The 21,412-nt window shown below is 45.9% G+C and overlaps 1 protein-coding gene across 4 annotated transcripts in view; it reads right to left on the bottom strand.

Moving 5' to 3' along the window:
- The window catches only part of KLHL25 (kelch like family member 25), a 46,019-nt gene extending 40,103 nt beyond the window's left edge, over nt 1-5,916 (bottom strand). For 2 of the 4 annotated variants that reach the window (XM_030189715.1, XM_030189712.1), the window contains exon 1: nt 5,847-5,916. The gene's annotated coding sequence lies outside the window, so the exon portion shown is untranslated. Of the gene's footprint in view, nt 1-5,802 lie in introns of all 4 variants that reach the window. The other 2 variants (XM_030189713.1, XM_030189714.1) reach the window with 2 other exon arrangements.
- Nucleotides 5,917-21,412: the final 15,496 nt, after the last annotated feature.

Genomic DNA, 21,412 nt, shown 5'->3' with positions numbered 1-21,412 from the left:
GCCATGAAACATCTGATTTATTCAACTCTGTAAATAGAATATATGGGGCATACAACCTTTCTAACTCCCAACTAACAGATCTTCGTACTAGGAATCAGTGAAGTCCTTGAGCATGTTAAAGATCCTCAATGATTTCATGTTTCCTCCTGCCTAAGAATGGATTTCAAAAAGTATAAAATATTTCCTCACACAATGCTTCACACTTACCAAGTTACTCCTCTAAGAGGCAGATGCACTAAAGCTAAATGAGCCTTTAATGACCCTCCAACGAGGAAAATTTGATCCGTTGCATGCATCAAAGGGCTTTTACCGAGGAAGCCAGCAGCTAACGAAAACGGAATGGAGATGAGCAATTAGTGTGAAAACCCCATTGAAACGACATGCACTAACCTTTTACGATTGCCTTTACGCAGGAAAAAAGCAGGAAATCTAACGAGAGGTCTGGACCTCTCGTTAGGACAGCTCTGTGCCAGGAAAAATCATTAAGTGAAAAAATAAACAAATTTTGAGCCAATCCCAGCGCATTAGCAGAGCTAAAAGCGCTGTGATTGGTCCAAAGGACGTCAGAAAACACATCAAATAAAAAAAATTTAAAAAGGATCGGGAGGGGGCAAGGGCGCTCATCAGGAGCGTCCTGTACGGACGGCCTTGCCTCCCCCCCCCCCCGCTGCTCCCCACTTTCTGCCGCTCCCCCCCCCCCGAAAAAGCAAAATGCTAGCTGTCCCGGTCCCCCTCCCTTCCTGTGTTCCTCCGCCTCCCGTCATTCTTTCGCCCCGTGCCCCGCCCCCGCTGCCCCCCCTGAGGTCGACTACGCCGCTCCCCCCCTCCACCGAGACCCCCCTCCCTATTAACGACCTGAGCAGCGCCTCTCACCTCTTTCAGAAGCGCTGCACGGGCAGGAAGATCTATTGTGTTGGTTGTAGAGTCTCCATGACGTCTCTTCTAACCTGGCCCAGGCCCCGCCTCCTTCTGACGTAGGTTACTTACGTCAGAAGGAGGCGGGGCCTGGGCCAGGTTAGAAGAGACGTCATGGAGACTCTACAACCAACACAATAGATCTTCCTGCCCGTGCAGCGCTTCTGAAAGAGGTGAGAGGCGCTGCTCGGGTCGTTAATAGGGAGGGGGGTCTCGGTGGAGGGGGGGGAGCGGCGTAGTCGACCTCAGGGGGGGGCAGCGGGGGCGGGGCACGGTGCGAAAGAATGACGGGAGGCGGAGTTAGCTCTGCAGAACACAGGAACCAGGAAGGGAGGGGGACCGGGGCAGCCAGCTAGCATTTTGCTTTTTCGGGGGGGGGGGGGGAGCGGCAGAAAGTGGGGAGCAGCGGGGGGGGGGGGGGGGCAAGGCCGTCCGTACAGGACGCTCCTGATGAGCGCCCTTGCCCCCTCCCGATCTTTTGGTTTTGTATTTTTATATTGGTGCAGACCGGGTAGCCACGTGTATGTGTTGTGGCTTTTTTTTTTGTTTGTTTTTACGTTTGCAGCATGCGCAGAGCAGCCAGCAAAACGCTTGGCTGCTCTGCGCATGATTTAGGGGCCGATTACCGATGTGTATTGTGATTCTTTGATACATTGTACGTTTGAATACCGATCTGAGCATGTGTGACTTTTTTTTTTGGTGCATTCTTCGTTTTTTAAAAATCGTTAGGGACTTTAACGATTTTGATTTTTTTACGTTTGGTTGCTGCATCTGCCTCTAAGTAAGATCAAGGAGCGAATTATAGTAATGCTAATTGCAAACGTGTTCCTATTTAATGACAATATTGTGGTGTATGAATTTAATCTAAAAGCATTCCTGCTAATTCAATGTAGTTACTACAGAGCATATCATCTCTGGTACTGCCCCTACTTGACTGACTCTACACTTGACCATTAGATTGTAAGCTCTTTGAGCAGGGATTGTTCTTCTGTGTTAAAATTGTACAGCGCTGCGTAACCCTGGCAGCGCTTTAGAAATGTTAAGTAGTAGTACTGCATAAACCACAGATCTAAATTCCACCCTCCTCTCCCCATTAAAAACAAAAACATAATATCACTAGGAAACGGTGCTCCTGTAAGATGTCAGAAACAAGGGAAAATTTAACAGCATGTAAACTATCTGGAATAAAAACAGATTTCTAGCACGTCTCTTCCCTGGATTTAAGGAATTACTTTATTAATTTTGTACATACTGTGTATATAGCTTAAGAAAGTTCATGAGGGTAGTTCTCACCACTACAAATTGTTACAGCCCCACTAGAAGCTAAAGTCTTCAAAGCAGAGTGTACCCAGCAGTTAATCATTAAAGGGGCCCTTTTACCCAACAATAGTAAACAGTGGCCATAGCACGCCCTTATGCGTCTTGCCCACGTGCTAAGGCTATGTTCACCACTGGAGTAAAATGGCAAAATTTCCTATTTTTTTGTATTAGTGGCCACATGCTAATTTTGCCATTAGAGAGTGGCCATTAAAACCGATTAGTGCATGAGCTCTTACTACCACCTGTTACGTGGTAAGGGCTCCTGCACCAAGCATACGCTAATTGGTCAGCACACGGTAATGTAGCTGCGTTACCCAATTAGCGAAGAACATGCCAATTCTCTGTCCCCCTTAGACATGCTCCCTGCATCCAAAAATTTATTTTATTTTTTTTAGAGTATGGGTAGCACACACACGTGGCAAAATTACCACGGGATGTCTCAGCGCACAAAGCAGTAGTCCATTTTTTGAAGCAGTATGCATGTGTTAGTGCTCACCACAGCTTGTAAAAGGGCCCCTATATCTGGAAATCCATCCAAAGGAGTTCTTTTAAACCACCACACAATTTACATCTGCTGTCTTTATATTTTGCACAGTACTAGGAGACATTTTCTGTTTCTGTGGTGTGTTGCAATGTATGTGGAATCTGGTATCTTGGGGGTTCAGTTTAATTTTTTCTAAATAGAAAGTTTATGGTTTCTTATTCTATAGTGGATTTGGATGTATCTGTGTATGTGAAAAAGACATGGCTTTCGGTTGACACTGACTGTGCAGGATTGAAGACCTGCACTATTCTTGCTGGTTTCATTTTACAATAGGTGAATTGATGTTCTAGTGCTCACTGCAGTGTTTAAGATGCTTTCCTTTTCCTTACGTGACTCATAGAAATTACTGTTTATGGTATGGTAGTGTTGCTCTATAAGTACCGAGTGATTTGTATTCTCAGTATGCCTACCACTGGATTTTGGAGGGACGGTATTAAAAAATGACTGGCCCTGGGTGTCAAATACCCTAAGTAAGCTACTGGTACCACACCACTACATATTTCATAAGAGCCAAGTTCTTAAATGCTTAAAAACAAATTTCTTTCAGTTACGCTTTCTATCTTTTCATTAGTACTATGACTTCATATGGCTCAGATCATTGATCAGTTCAAGGGAGAGATATCCTTTAGGACCAAAAATCAAGCAAGTCTGAAGGAAAAAAACTACTAAGAATTTTTGTAAGTTACTGTATTTTAAGTACAACAGAGTACAATACAATTTAAAGCACAGCCAAATTCATAGCAGCCGTGCTGTGGGTGCTTGAGCACCCTCAATATTGAGAAAATTCCTTGCATTTGTACAAGGAAGGGGTATTTCCACTGGGCTTTGCAACCCCCAATAATTTTGAGAAGTTGGCTCCTATGGCCAAATTATTTCATCCTGCTTTTAACGCCTACTCCGAGGACAGTTTCATGGGTAAGATGAGGTGACATGCAGTGGCCTTGAAACATCGCTTTAAAAGGTCACACATAGGAAAACTGAAGAAGAAAAAATAAAAAAAAATAATAATACAAATATGAAATCTGTAATAGCGTGCATTCATTGCACACCCAACAGTAACAGCGCAGTTTACAGGAAAGAACGCGTTAATGTTATTTAAGGCCACGACGAAAAATAGATCCTTATTTTCCAGACAATAAAACCTGAACTAGCAAAGAGGATGCGCTTGGTTCACCTAAACATCCAAAGTGCGGAGTCCAACCAACGTTGGCTTGTGCGCAAAACCCATGACCCCCCCCCCCCCCTTCAGCCGGACCGTGTAAGTCCAGGGAAACCCGAGCCCGGTCATCCCCTCCTTTCGCTCCATTTCAGTCAGGGCACCGGGAAGAGCGCTCAAAAGATCACCAGGCATCCTCGCTGCAGCTCTCCCGGGACTCTCGTTCGTACTACGAGGAGCGCCCCGGTTAGGGTTACCATATGGCTCCAGAAAAAGGAGGACGGATTGAGCCAGCCGGGTTTTACTTCCATTGCTTATCAATAGAAATCAAACAAAATAAAACATGGAAAAGAAAATAAGATGATACCTTTTTTATTGGACATAACTTAATACATTTCTTGATTAGCTTTCGAAGGTTGCCCTTCTTCCTCAGATCGGAAATAAGCAAATGTGCTAGCTGACAGTGTATATAAGTGAAAACATTCAAGCATTACTATGACAGTAAAATAGATACCATTGGAGATTCTACATGGAATGTTGCTACTATTGGAGATTCTACATGGAATGTTGCTATTCCACTAGCAACATTCCATGTAGAAGGCTGCGCAGGCTTCTGTTTCTGTGAGTCTGACGTCCTGCACGTACGTGCAGGACGTCAGACTCACAGAAGCAGAAGCCTGCGCGGCCACATTGGTGATCTACAAGGGCTGACTTCTACATGGAATGTTGCTAGTGGAATAGCAACATTCCATGTAGAATCTATAGAAATCAAACAAAATAAAACATGGAAAAGAAAATAAGATGATCCCTTTTTTATTGGACATAACTTAATACATTTCTTGATTAGCTTTCGAAGGTTGCCCTTCTTCCTCAGATCGGAAATAAGCAAATGTGCTAGCTGACAGTGTATATAAGTGAAAACATTCAAGCATTACTATGACAGTAAAATAGATACCATTGGAGATTCTACATGGAATGTTGCTACTATTGGAGATTCTACATGGAATGTTGCTATTCCACTATTCCACGTACGTGCAGGACGTCAGACTCACAGAAGCAGAAGCCTGCGCGGCCACATTGGTGATCTGCAAGGGCCGACTTCTACATGGAATGTTGCTAGTGGAATAGCAATATTCCATGTAGAATCTATAGAAATCAAACAAAATAAAACATGGAAAAGAAAATAAGATGATACCTTTTGTATAGGACATAACTTAATACATTTCTTGATTAGCTTTCGAAGGTCGCCCTTCTTCCTCAGATCGGAAATAAGCAAATGTGCTAGCTGACAGTGTATATAAGTGAAAACATTCACTTATGTCCAATAAAAAAGGTATCATCTTATTTTCTTTTCCATGTTTTATTTTGATTTCTATTGATAACCTTAAGAGTGGACTAACACGGCTACCACACTCCTCTACTTCCATTGCTTGAAAGCAATGGAAGTAAAACCCGGCTGGCTCAATCCGTCCTCCTTTTTCTGGAGCCATATGGTAACCCTAGCCCCGGTGTCCCCGTAAAAGAGACGGCGGAACCGAGTGGGCCACGGGCCTCCTCATCAAACATTTTGCCCGAACGCAACAGGAACAATTACAAGCCAGACGTTCTGTTGTCACTGTCCCCCAGCTAAGCCAGAGATACCAAGTCACACGCATTTCACTGCACCTCACACGACGCTAGTGCGAGAAACCCGAAGGTTGGGGGGGGGGGGGGGGCGTCCCGAGACCCTCCCCCCCTGCCGGTGGTCCAGCGTGCCTCTAGTCCTCTCTCCTCCCCGTTCAACGGTCCAGTATCTCTCCCTTCAGTCCCCCTCCCCCACGGGTATCTCTCTCTCTCTCTCTTTCTGAAGCTCCCGCGTCCGCCCTACCTCCAAACTTGTCTTAAGAACTCCAACAACCAGCAAGACGCTACCTGCCACTGAGCAGTCCTCCTCCTCCGTCCTGAAGCAGCTGCGCTCCTTCGGCGGCGTCCTCCTCTCCCCCTCCCGCCTAGCCGCAAACAGGAAGTTACGTCAAAAGGGGCGGGACAACGAAGACGCCAGGGGTTTCCTTAGCAACCACCTAACGCGTCGCTACTAACGGTAGTTCTCCGCACGGCGGCGCGCGCGGGCTGAAGTAAGAAGATTCGCTTTTTCTTAGTCACCCAGACCCGAAGCTGAAGAACTACCCGAGGCGGGAAGGGTTTTCCCTCAGGTTAGTCCCTAAGAGCTGGCGACAGCTGTGTTGTAGGGCAAAAGGTAAAAAACGGATACAGAGGATCCCATTTAAAAACTTTTAACATTTCTAAAGCGCTACTAGGGTTACGCAGCGCTGTACAATTTAACATAAAGGACACTCCCTGCTCAAAGAGCTTACAGTCTAAAGGACCAGTGCAAGCTTCTCCTATTGACCTTCAAGTGCACTCAATCTGCAGCCCCCCCCCCATTACCTCTCTACCCTCCTCTCCCCGTATGTTCCCACCCGTAACCTCCGCTCTCAGGACAAATCACTCTTATCTACAGGGTTGCCAGGTGGAAAATTTTTTTCTAGCCCAATCCAGCCCAAAAACCAGCCCAAAACCCGCCCAAACACAAACCCCGCCCCTGACACCCCCACCCCCGCGTCATCACCCCCGCCGTCATCGGCCCCGCCTCCCCCGTCATCGGCCCCGCCTCCCCGTCATTGGCCCCGCCCAAAACATCACTAACCCCGCCCAAAAAACGTCACTAACCCCGCCCCCCGCGGCCGAAAAAGGCAAAAAGCCGCCCAAAAAACCGCACAGAAACCCAAAAAGCCGCCCAAAAAACCGCAACCCGCCGCGGGCAAAAATTTCCCGCGGCGGGTCGCGGAAAACCGCCCAATTGGGCGGTAAAACCGCCCACCTGGCAACACTGCTTATCTGTACCCTTCTCCACCACCGCTAACTCCAGACTCCGCCCCTTCTGCCTCACATCACCTTATGCCTGGAACAGCCTTCCCGAGCCCATACGTCATGCGCCGTCCCTGCCCATCTTCAAGCCCCTCACCCTTACTCAAAGCCCATCTCTTCTCCCTTGCTTTTGGCGCCTAACCACCCTCCCCATTCATGTTACCTACACTGACTACATAGTTTGTAACCTTTAGATAGTAAGCTCTTTTGAGCAGGGACTGTCCTTCCCCATGTTAGACTTGTACAGCGCTGCGTAACCCTGGCAGCGCTATAGAAATGCTAAGTAGTAGTAGTAGTAGTGAACAGTCAGTCCGATAGGGGTAGTCAAATTGGGGCAGTCTGGATTTCCTGAAAGGTGAGAGTTAGGTGCCGAAGTAAATTTTTTTCTTTGCCCAGACGTTTACATGTGGACATTTTACATATATCTTCCAAAAATAAATGTTTTTAGAAGAAGACAGCTGATGTAGTTAAAGCTGAGGGTTATTCTCCCGGGATCCTCCGATTTCCTTACCAGTGTCCCTCTGTGTAGTCCTCAGTCTGTGCGCCGCGGAGAAGTACCGTTACAGGTGAGCAACTCTCATTTTTCCCGCGGATTTTCCGATCTCATGGCCGCACAGCTGAAGACTCGCGAGCTGAAACAGGGAACAGCCGTGGCAATAAGGACTAAAGGACATGGTTGGAGCTTCTCGTTGACTGTTTCCTGGTATTGGAGGAGAGGAGTGCGGCAGTGCGTTTTTTCTATCAAAAAAGGTGCCGGTACTCAAATGCCAGGCCACCCTTCAGGGGTGGGGGTGATCACTGAGGGACCCACCCCACAATAGCCAAGACCCTGCAACCAGTCACAGAATGTATGACAAAGCAGAATTGGTGTGTAGAGGCAGAGCTCTTTCATTATAATTTGGGGACCATGAGTCAATTTTAGCGGACAATGGAAAAGGTGCCAGTACTCAGTACCCCCAAGTACCCCCTCAAAAAAAAGCCCTGCTCGTAGGAAAGATAACAAACAGCCTGTCCAAAAATTAGAATCTGCAAGTGCTTTGTGAAAGTGTGTAAAGAAATATGTACAGAAGAAGCACTGTAAAGATGAGCTGCTGTACTGGGCACTGTTCAAGAAAGATGTGCAAGAACGTGAGGAATCTGTGTACAATGTTATTGACTTGCTTGCTGATAATAGAAATCAATACATGCAAGAATCCACGTAAGAGTGAGAAGATCCATTAGAGACAGATTGAGATGGCCTGCATTATATGAGATGGTCTGGTCTAATATCTTGTATGGGCAAGGTAAATCCAAAATGCACAGGAACAGATCAAACTAATCAGTCGAAATTCATACTTAAAAATGTGTGGAGATGGAAGAAAAACTTGGGGGGGGGGGGGGATAAAAGATGGACTGATATGGAAAAAAGATGGCATGTGAGGGAGGAATTGTAGGTGCGGACAAAACAATAAGTTGTTAGTAAACAGTTCATAGTGAACTAGTGTCTGAATCTCACCAATGCGTGATGCAGATGTGATGGTAATCAGAAAAACTGTCTAGAGAGCTAGATTGTACCAGATTAAAATTCCACGCTAATGGAGGAGGATGAAAATATATCAACCCCTGAAACGTCTGGAGAACACAACAATATGTAGTTGTACTTTTGTAAAAGGGTCATTCCATGCCAACTGGTCTAAAATTTAAAAAGAAAGTTCCCACCATCATGTTCTCCAATTTTGTTCAAATTTTATCTGTTGCGCGAGTCAGGTGTTAAACAAAGTTTCCCATCTCTCTGCCTGGCTTCCAGGCTCCTTGATTGCTTTGCTTCCACCCACCTGGATCTGCTCTTCCTCTGCCTGGCTTCCCTTGCTTCTCTCCTATTGGTCTTCCGGTTCCTCCTCCCTTCTCTTGTCCTATGGCTGTGCCCCTTCTCCCTGCTGATGTCAGACGCCAGCACTTTATCAGCTGAGCTCTCCCTAGATTCCTTGCTTCGGCTTCTACTTTGGTAGGTGTTACTTGCTCAGTAGTGTGCTTCTCCTCTACTTTGTTCCTCGTTGCTGACTTAGCCTGTACCTGGATTACTCTTATGTCTGCTGCCTGCCTGTACCTCGATTACTCTTGTGACTGCTGCCTGCCTACTGACTCTGCCTGTACCTGGATTACTCTCTTGAATTGCTTCCTGCCTACTGACTCTGCCTGTACCTGAATCACTCTCTTGCCTGTCTGGCCGTCACTTTCATCACCCCGCTTCCTGCTCCATCTCGAAAACCCTGTAGGCCGTCCGCAGCTAGGGGTTCAACCTCTGGGGAACGGCGGTCAGCGCAGGTGAAACCCAGGGTTGTCTGGCGCCAAGCAGAACCTGGTCCGAGTACCAGGCTCGGCAGCGCTCTACTTGGTACAAGAACTCACAGGTCTGACAGTATTTGAATTATCTGACTTGTGAAATTATTATAGAAAAAAAAACCACAAAGAGCCAATCAAATGTCTTTCAGGTTTAACAGACTGATGCTTTGCACCTGCTCATTCACTGTCTTAGTATCCTGGAATGTATGTTGTGCCAGATGCGTTCTCCAGCCTTGTTCAGAAGCCTCTGTCGGTAGTAATATGGAGGAGGACAAAGGTTAAAAAGGTGTTCCCACATAAAATGTTCTTGGATGGCCCACCACGGAAGTGATCATCTGAAGTAAAGAGTAATTGGTATCTTGGTTGTCAACGGCTGATCGAGATGCGGCCACCAGTCTGTAAGTACTGCTGCAGCTTTCTTATGTGGAACCTTGCTAGAGGTAAAACATGGAGTGTTGTCACCACATAGCCGAATAATGGGAGAAAGACTCTGGTTGTCAGATCTTCATGGCTTGAATATGAAGTATGAGCGAGATGATACCCTGCACTGTTGAGAGTGGTAATTGTGCGAGAGGTAACGAAGTGATGATGTGAGCTCCCATACACTCCAGTTATTGTAGTAAATGAATGTTAGTTTCCAATGTATATGAGGCCTGGTACAATCAATAGTACTTAGTCATTTAGACTACTGCAATGCACTCTATGCTGGCTGCAAAGAACAAATAATCAAGAAACTTCAGACAGCCCAGAACACGGCAGCTAGACCATAGGCGGTCGGTGGCCCAACTGTTTGGGGAGGCTAATGGGGGCGGGGTTAGGGGTGGGGCCAGGGGTGGAGCTTACATCCATAATTGTCTGACAACACACAAAAAAAAATAAGTAAAAATAAAATAGTCACAATTAATACTTTTTATTAAATTGTATCATATGTCAAAGAATAAAGTGGTTGCTCAATCCTAACCACAATCGCTCAACTGCAAAACACTATGCACTAACTTGTGCAAAAACACACTCAGAACCTTACTGTACCATAAATATTACACTGGGCAGACCCTAATACACCAATATACCACCCATACGAACAACATCACAGACCGTCAACAATATGAAACAAGAGATCATATCACAATTCTCATGTACAGCCACAAAACATCATTTTAGGGTGTATGGTATTCACAATGAGCTCCTTTTATTAACGACCAGATAGAGATAAGAGTTTTCAAATTTCAATTTTGGCACAGTATAAGTCATCAAAAACACATAGAACACAGATACATCCTCACCAAGTATAGAATAAGTAACCACAAACTAAAATAGAAATATATAGACAAAAATTAAACTGAACCCCCCAAGAGGCCAGATTCCACATTCAATGCAACACCACAGAAACAGTGATGCATATCCCTAGTACTGTGCAAAATATAAAGATAGCAGACGTAAATTTGAAAAAAACTGACAAATACCAATCACCACTTTACAAATTACAAAATAGAAATAAAACAAAACAGAGAAAATAAGATAATACCATTTTATTGGACTAATACTTTTTCAATTAGCATTCAGAGGCCAAAACCTCCTTCCTCAGGTCAGTACTGCTGTTACGGTCCTGTCCTGACCTAAGGATGGAGGTTTTGGTCTCTGAAAGTTGGTCAAAACTGTATTAAAATTAGTCCAACAAAAAATCACCTTATTTTCATTTCTATTTATCACCACAGCTACAATACTACTTTATTCTAAAGCAAATAAATCTTTTTTTCTACCTTTGTTGTCTCTGGTTTCTGCTTTCCTCCTCTTCTCTTCACTCTCTGCCTTCCATCCAGCATCTGCTCTCTTTCTCTCTCCCTTTCATCCAGCGTCTGCCTGCTTTCTCTGCCCCTTCCATCCACTGTCTGCCCTTTTCCCCTTTTCATATGGTGTCTGGCAGCTTTCTCTGCTCCTTCCATCCACTGCCTGCCTTTTCTTTCCCTTCTGCCTGTGTCTTCCTCTTTTCTTTGTACATATGCATTCCAGTATCTCCCCCCTCCATCTTTATTTCTCCTCTATTCCCCATCCATATCCATCTTCTACTTACCTCCTATTTGACTTTTTTCTCTCCATGTCCACTGTCATTCCCTCTGACTCACTATTCCTATCCATAACCTCCCCTGTCCCCTCTGTCTCTGTCTCGATTCCACCCATATTCAGCATTTGTTCTCTGTGTTCCCATCCCCATTCCCCCTATGTTCCGTATTTGCTCTCTGTGTTCCCATCCCTGTTACCCCCAAGTTCAGTATCTGCCCTGCATCCCCGTCCCTTGATGTTCCTCACCCTTCTTTCTCCCTCTCTCCCGTACTCCCACCCCAGGGCCAGTATCTCTCCATCCTCTTCTCTCCACCCCCACCCCCCTTTCCCTTTGGCCTGGCTGGAATCACTCTCCCTCCGTCCTCCCCCCCCCCCCGATTACTGCAGTATTGCACTCCCCCTCCTCACTCCACAGCCGCTCCTGCACGCCTCTAAGATTCTAGGCTTGCCAGCAGCAATGAATGTGCTGCCTTCTGCCTGCCCCGGAAGCCTCCTCTATACAACTTCCCGCTTAGGCGGGACGCTGAACAGAGAATGCTTCCGGGACTGGCTGAAGGCAGCACTCACATTGCTGATGCTGCCGGAGGCTTCCAAATTTGAACACTAGCAGAATGGGGCGAGCGAGGAGAGTGATACCGCACTAGTCGGGGGGGGGGGGGGGGGAGAAGCTGGGACATGCCATGCAGGACCGCACCGGTTGGGGGAGGGGGAAGACGTCAATGGATGGCAGCGTCAATGTATGGCAGCACGCACCCCCGAAGGAGTTGAACCCGCCCCCAACGCCCCGCCCTCAGAGTTGGTACGCCACTGCCCATAGGTCCCCACCCCCGACGTGCGCAGAGTTGATGGCGCCGATCTCTAGTACCACTAGTGGTAGCGAAGTGAGTGTCGCGTTGGGGAGGGAAAGCGGAGAAACCGCGGGGCACTGCAAAGAAGAGAGAGACTACTGGTCTGGAGGAAGAGAAAGACGCTGAATTTAGAAACTGCTGATCCTGCTGTTAATGTTAAGTTCTGGCTGGGGAGGCTTAGCCTCCCCAAGCCTCTTATACCGGGCGCCTATGAGCTAGACTCATATTCGGTAAAACAAAATATGAGAGTGCTAAACCCCTACGAGAAAAACTGCATTGGCTCCCTCTTAAGGAACGCATCACGTTCAAAATATGTACCCTGGTCTACAAAATCATTCATGTAGATGCTCCAGCCTACATGTCAGACCTGATAGACTTACCACCTAGGAATGCTAAGAAATCATCCTGCACATTCCTCAACCTTCATTTCCCCAAATGCAAAGGACTAAAATACAAACTAATGCTCGCATCAACCTTTTCCTACTTGAGCACACAATTCTGGAACGCGCTGCCGCGCAACTTAAAATCGATCTACGAACTAACTAACTTCCGCAAACTATTGAAGACCCATCTCTTTAATAAGGCATACCACAAAGACCAACAAATATGAACTCCTCCACATATACCCAGAACTGTCTTTACTATTTGCTTATTATATTAATATCATGCTTTTCACTATCATGTTACCCAAGAGCCTTCTGTAATACTAAATGTTCAATTCTCATGTATCTCTACTATTCATGATGTATTGTAAGCCACATTGAGCCTGCAAAGAGGTGGGAAAATGTGGGATATAAATAAAATAAATAAATATGAGGAAAAACCTCAGGCTGTTAAAACAACAAACAATAACCTGCAATGCATGAAAGATATCCTGTGATATTCAGATTAGAATTAACTAAAGTTCTAAATACAAGAATACTACTAGACCATTCTGATGAAGATGGGCCACTACTGTGATCACACATATTGCAAACAGTCATAGTAATGAGGACGGATCGGACGGAAGTACCAAAGAGCGAGAGCAATTTGTACTCGGAATAAAGGGAAAGAATTGCTTTCATACTTGATGCATTGGAACATGAAGATTTTCATCTTGTAAATCCAAAGACATGAGTCATACATTGCATTGCAAGATTGGAAGGATAGTAGGTAGTGTAAACATCCAGAATTTTTTGTGCTGAATTTTTGGAGATTCAGAATCATACAGAAAAATCTCCTCTTTTCCTCTTTGGGATAAAGAAATATTCAGAGTAAAAACTCAGTATTCTTGTTGTGTGGGATGCACTCTTTACATTGCCTGTGCTGCTACGATTTTGGACATGTACATTTCCAGCAGATGTATGTTTTGTACTAGAGTTCTCAAATTAGATAGTATTCATGATGGTGGTGAGTGAATGAAGTTAAATTGGTACCTATTCTGAATTTCAGTGACTTCATTCTGAAATAAAGATTCCCTCATATGGGGATAGGTGCCACTCAGTTTTAGACATCCCTCTAGAATGCAGACACTCTAAGGTAGGATAGACATCTGATAAAGATTGCCACAACGGCTCCTCGAACCATACTGTCATAGCTATCATTTGCTGAAGGAATCATATTGTTGAGCAACCTTCCAAGTTGTTGAGTACTGATTGAAAGAAGGTTTAGTTGTTACTGGAAATTCTTCAATGGATCGATGTAGATTGAGGGGCTCATTTGCAAAGCACTTAGACTTATAAAGTTACATAGCAACCTATGGATCTTTGTAAGTCTAAGTGCTTTGAAAATATGCCTCTATGTCTGATATTGTAAAGATATTATATGGAATCATAAGTATGGACTGGAATAGAAGGAATATGGTCTGATGCATGTGTTTGTTTATTAAGTGCATAGATTTTAGGTTTTCAGTAGGTAGTTGAGCTGAACAGTCCATAGCCAATTTATGCCTCCTCATCATTGATCTCATCACGAGTGCAGGATTACATAAATCATTGTTTAGCATGCCTTAATATGTCATGAACATGTCATGAAGTATCTAGGATTTGGTTAGTCAGGCTAATTGTGTAAGGATCTGACCATATGTTACATGTATAAAAAAAATCTTGTACAATACCATCCTTTGGCAGTGCTATAGAGACACTATTAAGAGTCAAATATTCCTATACTGTACATTGAGCATTCAGTATATTCAACTTAAACACTTTAGGAAGCCAGAACTCCTATGGTAAAAAGTTTAGAATAAGAGGCATCTGCTTGGTGTCCCAGTTCTTTATTAGCAGGGAAATTCACTGAGAAAGGTTTGTAAAAAGCTGCAGTGGAACTTGAACCTACAACCTCTAGGTCTCTGCTCTGGCTCTCAGCTGGCTGCTTTGACCATTAGGCTATTCCTCCACATTGGTGCTATGTGGTAGGTGAAGAAATCTGAGATATAGGAGGAGCAGATATGTTACTATAGTAGTTTAGGGGTCATAAGGGCACTAAGAAATAAAGTTCATGCTCTTGAAAGACCCAAATCTATATAAATAAAATCCCCCCTTAGACGTTCTGAAGCTCACTCCATCTGTCCTGAACTCCTGTCCTCCTGGTAGGCTAGACTATTCGGACTACTCACCCTCAGTCTCAGCCACGCCCATCTGGGCCGTAGGCCACGCCCCATCTGCACATAAAAAGCACCCTCAACGTTCTAAAGCACACTCTGAGGCTTCAACAGTTCGTATGTTCGAAGCTCTGTAACCATTTTTAAGCACACTACATCTCTGCCCCGCCCTGACCTATCAGAGAAGGGAGGAGTGTCACAGCTGCACCGCTCTGACCTATCAAAGGGAACTGAAACAGGAAAAGGGAGGAACGTCACACCGAATGACGGACCTATCAGAGGGAAGTCAAATAGAAGAAGGGAGGAGCGTCAGAGGCCAAGGGGATGGCCGTATCTACGTCTCATAGGTTTCCTTGCTTTCTTTTCAGTGTATTGCAGCTGCAGCCACTTAGGTAAGTCTAGCAAGCCTGTCAGCTACTGAATACAGAAAGCAAAAGATAGCATGTGGGATCTTGCTCCATTTTGTTCTCTGGAATGCAGTGATTATTATACAAATGGTCTTGCTTTCATTATTTTGGTAGGGGCTGCCTTCATGACTCTCCACAGTCCCCCCAGTCCTGACACCTGACAGGGGGGACAGGGAAGGACACTCACTGTCTTACATAAGCACTCGCACACACTCATTCTCACATACACACACGCTCTCTCACAGACACACTCACACCCACTCTCTGTCACACACACACACTTGCACATTCTCACTCTCACACAGTCACTCTTACAGACACTCTCTCAAACATACACACTCCGCGCAAAACCTTGCTAGCGCCCGTTTCATTTCAGCCAGAAAAGGGCCTTTTTTACTAGTGAGAAATGAAGCATTAAAACTTTCTAGAGGAAGTCACAGGCTAGTAGATGAAGTAAGTCTGGATTTCAATTGGAAGTAAGGATCCTTCTTACCTGTTTATTAGAAAAAGAAAGAGCCCCCCCCCCCCCCAAGGAGAGTGTAAAGTCGGAAGATGACAGAAGGAGTTGAACTGCCAAACTACCGAGCTCTGCACTGGCTTTCAGCTGGCTGTGTAAACTATTAGGTGCTGCTGCTGCTTTTAAATAAATACAGTGAGCAGCTGAAGTAAGTTAATAGAAGAAAAAACCACATCTCATACAGGTGCCTGTCTGGAAAGCATAGAGAGACACAGTAGAAAAAGGCTGATGTCTGATATAAGATGTACCAGATTGAACAACCAGGGTAAGATTCCCTAGAGGAAGTCCATTACCAATACCAGCCTCAGCGTCGACTGTCAGTCCAAGGAGTATTACGATGCTTATGTCAGTGTCGCAGTTGAAACTGAGACCAGCACATAACAGCTAGGTGCGGTACCTCAAAAAAAAAAACAGTTGAGGCATGCCAGAAAAAAAGCCATTTACCTTACTTGCTGTAGACATCTCTGCAGCTGTGCAGGAGTTGTGCATACTTAATGCAACAGATGGCATGGCATTGATTGTGTGCTGCCCATCATTGTAATCCTGTTCTGAACCTTCCAGCAGCGCTGCATGAGAAAGTGAGGGAACATGCACTTTTTTAGAAAGTTGGCTTGCCAATGACGGCATTGAGAATTCCCAGGACACATGGATAAGTTTTATTACGCCGGCAGCTTCGGCATGGAGATCCCCATCTTGACTCCAATGACTGTCTCTTGATGTCTGAGTACATCCTTGCAGGAGCCATGCGTGTCATTGTTGACATTTGTAATGGCACCAAACATGCTTTGGACTGAATTATGAACTGGCTCTTGATCTACCAGCACCAATGCATGGGATCAAGGAGGGTCATTGGAGCAGGAATTCCTCCCAGTGTCTTTGCACGTCCTTGTCGAGTCATTTGAGTCGATGTCAATAGTTGGTATGGCACTGACTGTGCTCTGAACCCCATTATGAGCCTGCTCCTGATCTACCAATGCCACCGCATGGGATCGAGGAGGGTCAGATGTGGTTGAATTTTTCAACTGCAACAGCAGATGGAACAGACTGCGGCTCATTATGAAGAACATTAGTAATAGAATGTTACTTGTGAGTAGAGCCTGAAGCTGGCACTTATGTGAAGAGAAGACTGAGACTGCAGACATTATTCAGTTTCTAAGATCTTATTTCTATAACTTTTGGTGACATACAGTGAGTTTCACTATATGTCACCAAAAGTAATAGAAACAGAGTCCAGCAGTGAACATGCAGGGCAGTATCGGATAATTTCTTGGTGTAGAACTGACACTGCTAAAAACCCAGTTTAGACCCGACAAGGAAATATCTCTAAACTGAATCTGCAAATTTTAAAAAGTGAAAGAAAAAGTACTAAGAAATATAAAAGAAAGTAAAATAAAAGCTAAAAGTAGAAATATAATTTTTTAAGTGACTGAAAGGCAACATGGGTCCTACCACAACCGCTGAGAAAATAAAACTGAGAAGGGAAGTGATAGTGGACAGTGTATATAGTAGGTACAGTAGGGCACGAGCCCAGGGGCATGCGCAGAGACCTCCATTAGAGCTTTCTGAGCTTTAAAAAGGCCAGGTCAGTAACATCACCGTGATGTCACTTCAGCTGTGTGGTTATAAGATCTGAAAGTCTGGGGAGAAATGAAAGTGACTTAACTGTAGTGGTACTTCTCCGTGGATGGATGATCTCGTGGAGGGGCATAATCGATAGGTCGTCCAAGTACAAATTAGGACGCCCTTGCGAAGTCGGCCAAATTCAGGTAGGTATAACTGAAAACTAATATGGACGTCCTTAGACATTCGATTATCGCAGTTCAAAACGGCCAAATAACGGCCGCACAAAGGGTAGTTAAAAGGGCACCTTTACACATTTGATTATCGCATTTGAAAACGACCAAATGTGGCCCGCATAAACTATAGTCAAAAGAATGTACCTAGTTGTTCCGCACGTACAGTGCATGCAGTTCCGGACATCTAGGTACGGGAAATATGAGGAACGTTCATAAGCGTAAACTACAGGAGGATCATGCCGGTCCACCGAATATTCCTCATATTTTCCGTATCTGGATGTCCGTAACTACATGCACTGTACCTACGGAACATGCAGCTATATGCATTTTGTGTATATGTGAAAAGGTTCGCAATCTTCATACTCATCTATATAAGGCAAGCTCCGCACGCATCAAGGGCCCGCACACATAACAACCATTCATGCACGTCAAGGACGTCTATGCTTTCGACGGCGTCCACGTGCTGACTTGGCCATATATGGGATGGTAATCCATATATGGAGCTGTGCACGAAATGACGTCCGTCACGCAAGGGCGTCCATATAAGGCGCTTTTTTCCAATGCTTATTCACTGAGAAAAATGGAGGAGTTCCATAGGTAGCCCAATTATACTGAGGCCGAGAGCCTGCTGCTGGTGCGGCTGTGCCTTAGGCACTGACACAGGCTCTTTATCCACCACCATCACCTCCCCCCCAGGATACAGGCAATGAGAGCCTGGTCCCGGATAAGGGACAGGCTGGAAAGGTAAGTGTTTGTCCCCCTCCCCCCCCCCCAACAGTGTTGTGCCTCTGTGCTATTGGATTTACAAATGAATATCTGTGCTAAAGGCAAGAACGACCATCCCCTGACTCCTGCTGTACAAACTTATATCTTACAGACGGTTTGGCATTCACAGGGACCTAGAGTCCCTGCACAGGAGTTTCTGGTGAGTCAGGCGGGAAAGCCCTGACCTCATCAGGGCAGTGCGACGCCACCTGAGGGCTCGACGTAAGTATTCAAAACAGGACACGTACTGATTTGTAAATGTATTTATTGAATAATGCAAATGTACTGTACAATATCAGTTTCCATGTGGCTAATAGGCAACTAGTAAGTCATAACACTTCTGTCCCAGATCAAGGCCTCAGGTTGCAGGTGCCCTCCCATGAGTGTGGCTGCAACTTCCAACCAACCTCCTCCGAGATGAATGAGATGACATGCCTCACTTTAGTATCCCCCTTTCTGGGTGGGTGGATACTGTTTCCTGGTAGTTCTGCCTGAGGTCCTACTTTTAGTGGATGTCATTGCCTCATATTAAAGTTATGTGCTAAACCCCCTCCCCCCCAAAAAAACAATACAAAGAACAAAAACAGGTCAGCCAACCCTATTCACATATCATAATGCAAACATGCTGGGCACCAATGAGTGGTCTGCCAACATGTCCTGTGTGTTCTGTGTCAGAGCACCTTCCAGGGTTCCCTGTCATGTCATCTGACGCATCTCAGTCCCCATGGGTATAGGCCACGCCTCACCACACCTTTCCCCATCCCCCGCCTCAAGCCACCCAGCTCCTGTACTATGCAAGCCATGTTGCATGTGCTGATCTCAACCACAATCCTTTTACATATACAGGCCTCCAGCAGCAGCAGGAGGAGGAGGCAGACGAGGAGGCCCAACAGGAGGAGGAGGCAGCGGCGGCGGCAGCAGCCAAGGAGGCCCAACAGGAGGAGGAGGAGCAAGTCTTCCTCATCGATGAGGCCATGATGGAGGAGGAGGAGGGGGTCCTCATAATCGATGAGGGCATTATGGAGGAGCTCTCACCAGCTGCAGCTCCATCACCCTCATCCCCTGGCCCAGCTCCAGCACTGCGCCTCCTGCAGCACCTGGTAGATGGCCAGAACCAGGTGCTGCAGGAGCTGAGAGCCATAAGGCAGGGTAATGAGCAGCTCCACAGGCCACTGAGGGTGCTTCTGGCGCTGCTCATTACCCTGCTACAAAGGGCACTACACTTGGGGCCTGGCCGCCTGTGAAAAACCTTGGGGGGTGGGGAGATTTGTAGGGTTGGGGGGGGATTTGTAGGGTTTTGGGGGGTGTATGTTTTTTTTTTGGGGGGGGGGAATTTGTGTCTCCGTGTTTAAATAAATATATGTGTTTTATACTGCATATAACAGGGTGTGTGTGGCTGTACGTTGTGCATTACATATTATCAAATGCTGGTGTTGATGTGAGAGGAGGCAGCAATATGCATTGCTTGAAATGTGAAGTGTGAAAGAGAAATTTGATGCATATCTGTGATAATTGTGCCCATACAGAAGGCCACCTGTTCATTCCAACCTGCATGGCTGTGTGTGTGTGGGGGGGGGGGGGGGGGGGGGGTGAGGGTGTGTGGCCATTACTCTTGAGGCACACATGGCCATCCAGCCTCTCTCCCTCCCTCCCCCTTACCATAGAGCCCCACAGCACAGAGTGCTGTAAATAATAGATTTGTTGTCTGCCACTAGTGATCTGCCAAGTAGAAACTTGCAGATAACCCTAGGTAGCGCATAGACGATGTTTGCTCTCTGATCACCAGACACCCTTACCCACAACCACACCACATTGGTGGGGCCACCAAGGAGCTACAAGCAGCTGGGTCATGTTTTCACATTCTAATCCTTCAACAATGGTATATAGTGCTGAGGAGAAAAGGGAAAACAATAGTCACAGTATTTGATGGATATTTATATCAGCACAATTGCAATATAATACAACAGGTACAGAAGGGCACCCAAATATATATGTGCTTATTTACATTGAGTTTGGTCACCCCTTTTTCAGTGGTAGCTCAAGGGTGTGTTACATTCAGGCACTCTGGATCTGTCTCAGTCCCAGGAGGGTGTTAAGTTTCCTCCTGATGCAAAGGACAGTAATGTCACTTGGCCAAGTTCACACGGAGCAGCTGGGATTTGAGCTGGCAACCTGTGGATTTCAAGACTGGTGCTGTAACCACTATGCCACACCAGCCACCAGGCTGCAGGCAGCTGCAGGTAATTTAGATTAGGAACTGTAATCAAACACCCTCACCGTCACCATGACTGAAGGGCTCAGTAGGCAGGTACCTGTGGCCACTGTGCAAATCGTTTGCAGACTAAAAGTTAGAAATGCTTCACTTCCATAACTATGGAGAATTATAGGGGTGTGTTCAATAATGTGGAAAAGACATTCATTGCATATATTCTTCCCCTCCCAGCAACCTTCACAATGGGTGAGCACTTCATAAATGGGGACTTGGGGTGCAGCACATAAAGCATGGAACCTACCGGGGAGTCCCACAGGCCCAACATGATATGGTCCAGCAACTCCAACAGGAACACCACACAGTACAGCCTCGAAGCACCACCAATAAGTGCCCTCAATGTCCTCCACTGCACAGCATCCACTGGCAAACCTGGTGAAAATAGAAGTAAAAGTTGAATGCAAAGCACATCCAGAGAATGGGGAGCCCTTGAACAAGTGGATGAGAACTATGAGCTTACCTTGAACGTGTGTGGCAAGATTCTAAGCAAGCACCCACCTGCAAGGGAAATGTCACTGATGCGGAAATGGAGTTCAAGGGATGTGGAACACTGCAAACAGAGGTGCCGAGGCCAACCCCCCAGCAGATGACACGAAAAATAAAAACCCTACAAACAAACAGGTGTTGAAACGCATACACCCCCCCCCCCCTAATGTAAAGAACAATCGGTAAAGTGCAAGCAAACAGCGCGTTTAAAAGGCCAGCACTAAAAGGAATGCAGGTGAGGACGCCTATACGGCTCCGCCCATAATCAGAATCGCACCCACAACACAGAGCAGCTGGAGACGCTCATAGTGCTCAGCCCATAATCGAAATCGCGCGCGCCAAATCGCTAGAGGAGATGGATACGTGTAGGGATTTTGTCCATAACGCCTATCTCAAGGCTGCCCATCCCCCTTTCAACATGGGCGTCTCTGGCGAGTATTCAGGCGTTTTTCTCCGGATTTTCGAATCGCATTGCTACAATGGCACTGAGGCTGCCTCTCACCCGCAAGGGTAATTTTAGC

This window comes from Microcaecilia unicolor, chromosome 1 (genome assembly GCF_901765095.1).
Source record: "Microcaecilia unicolor chromosome 1, aMicUni1.1, whole genome shotgun sequence".
Lineage (NCBI taxonomy): Eukaryota > Metazoa > Chordata > Amphibia > Gymnophiona > Siphonopidae > Microcaecilia > Microcaecilia unicolor.
The sequence above is the reverse complement of the archived record's forward strand: the minus strand, read 5'-3'. Positions and strand labels throughout refer to the sequence as shown.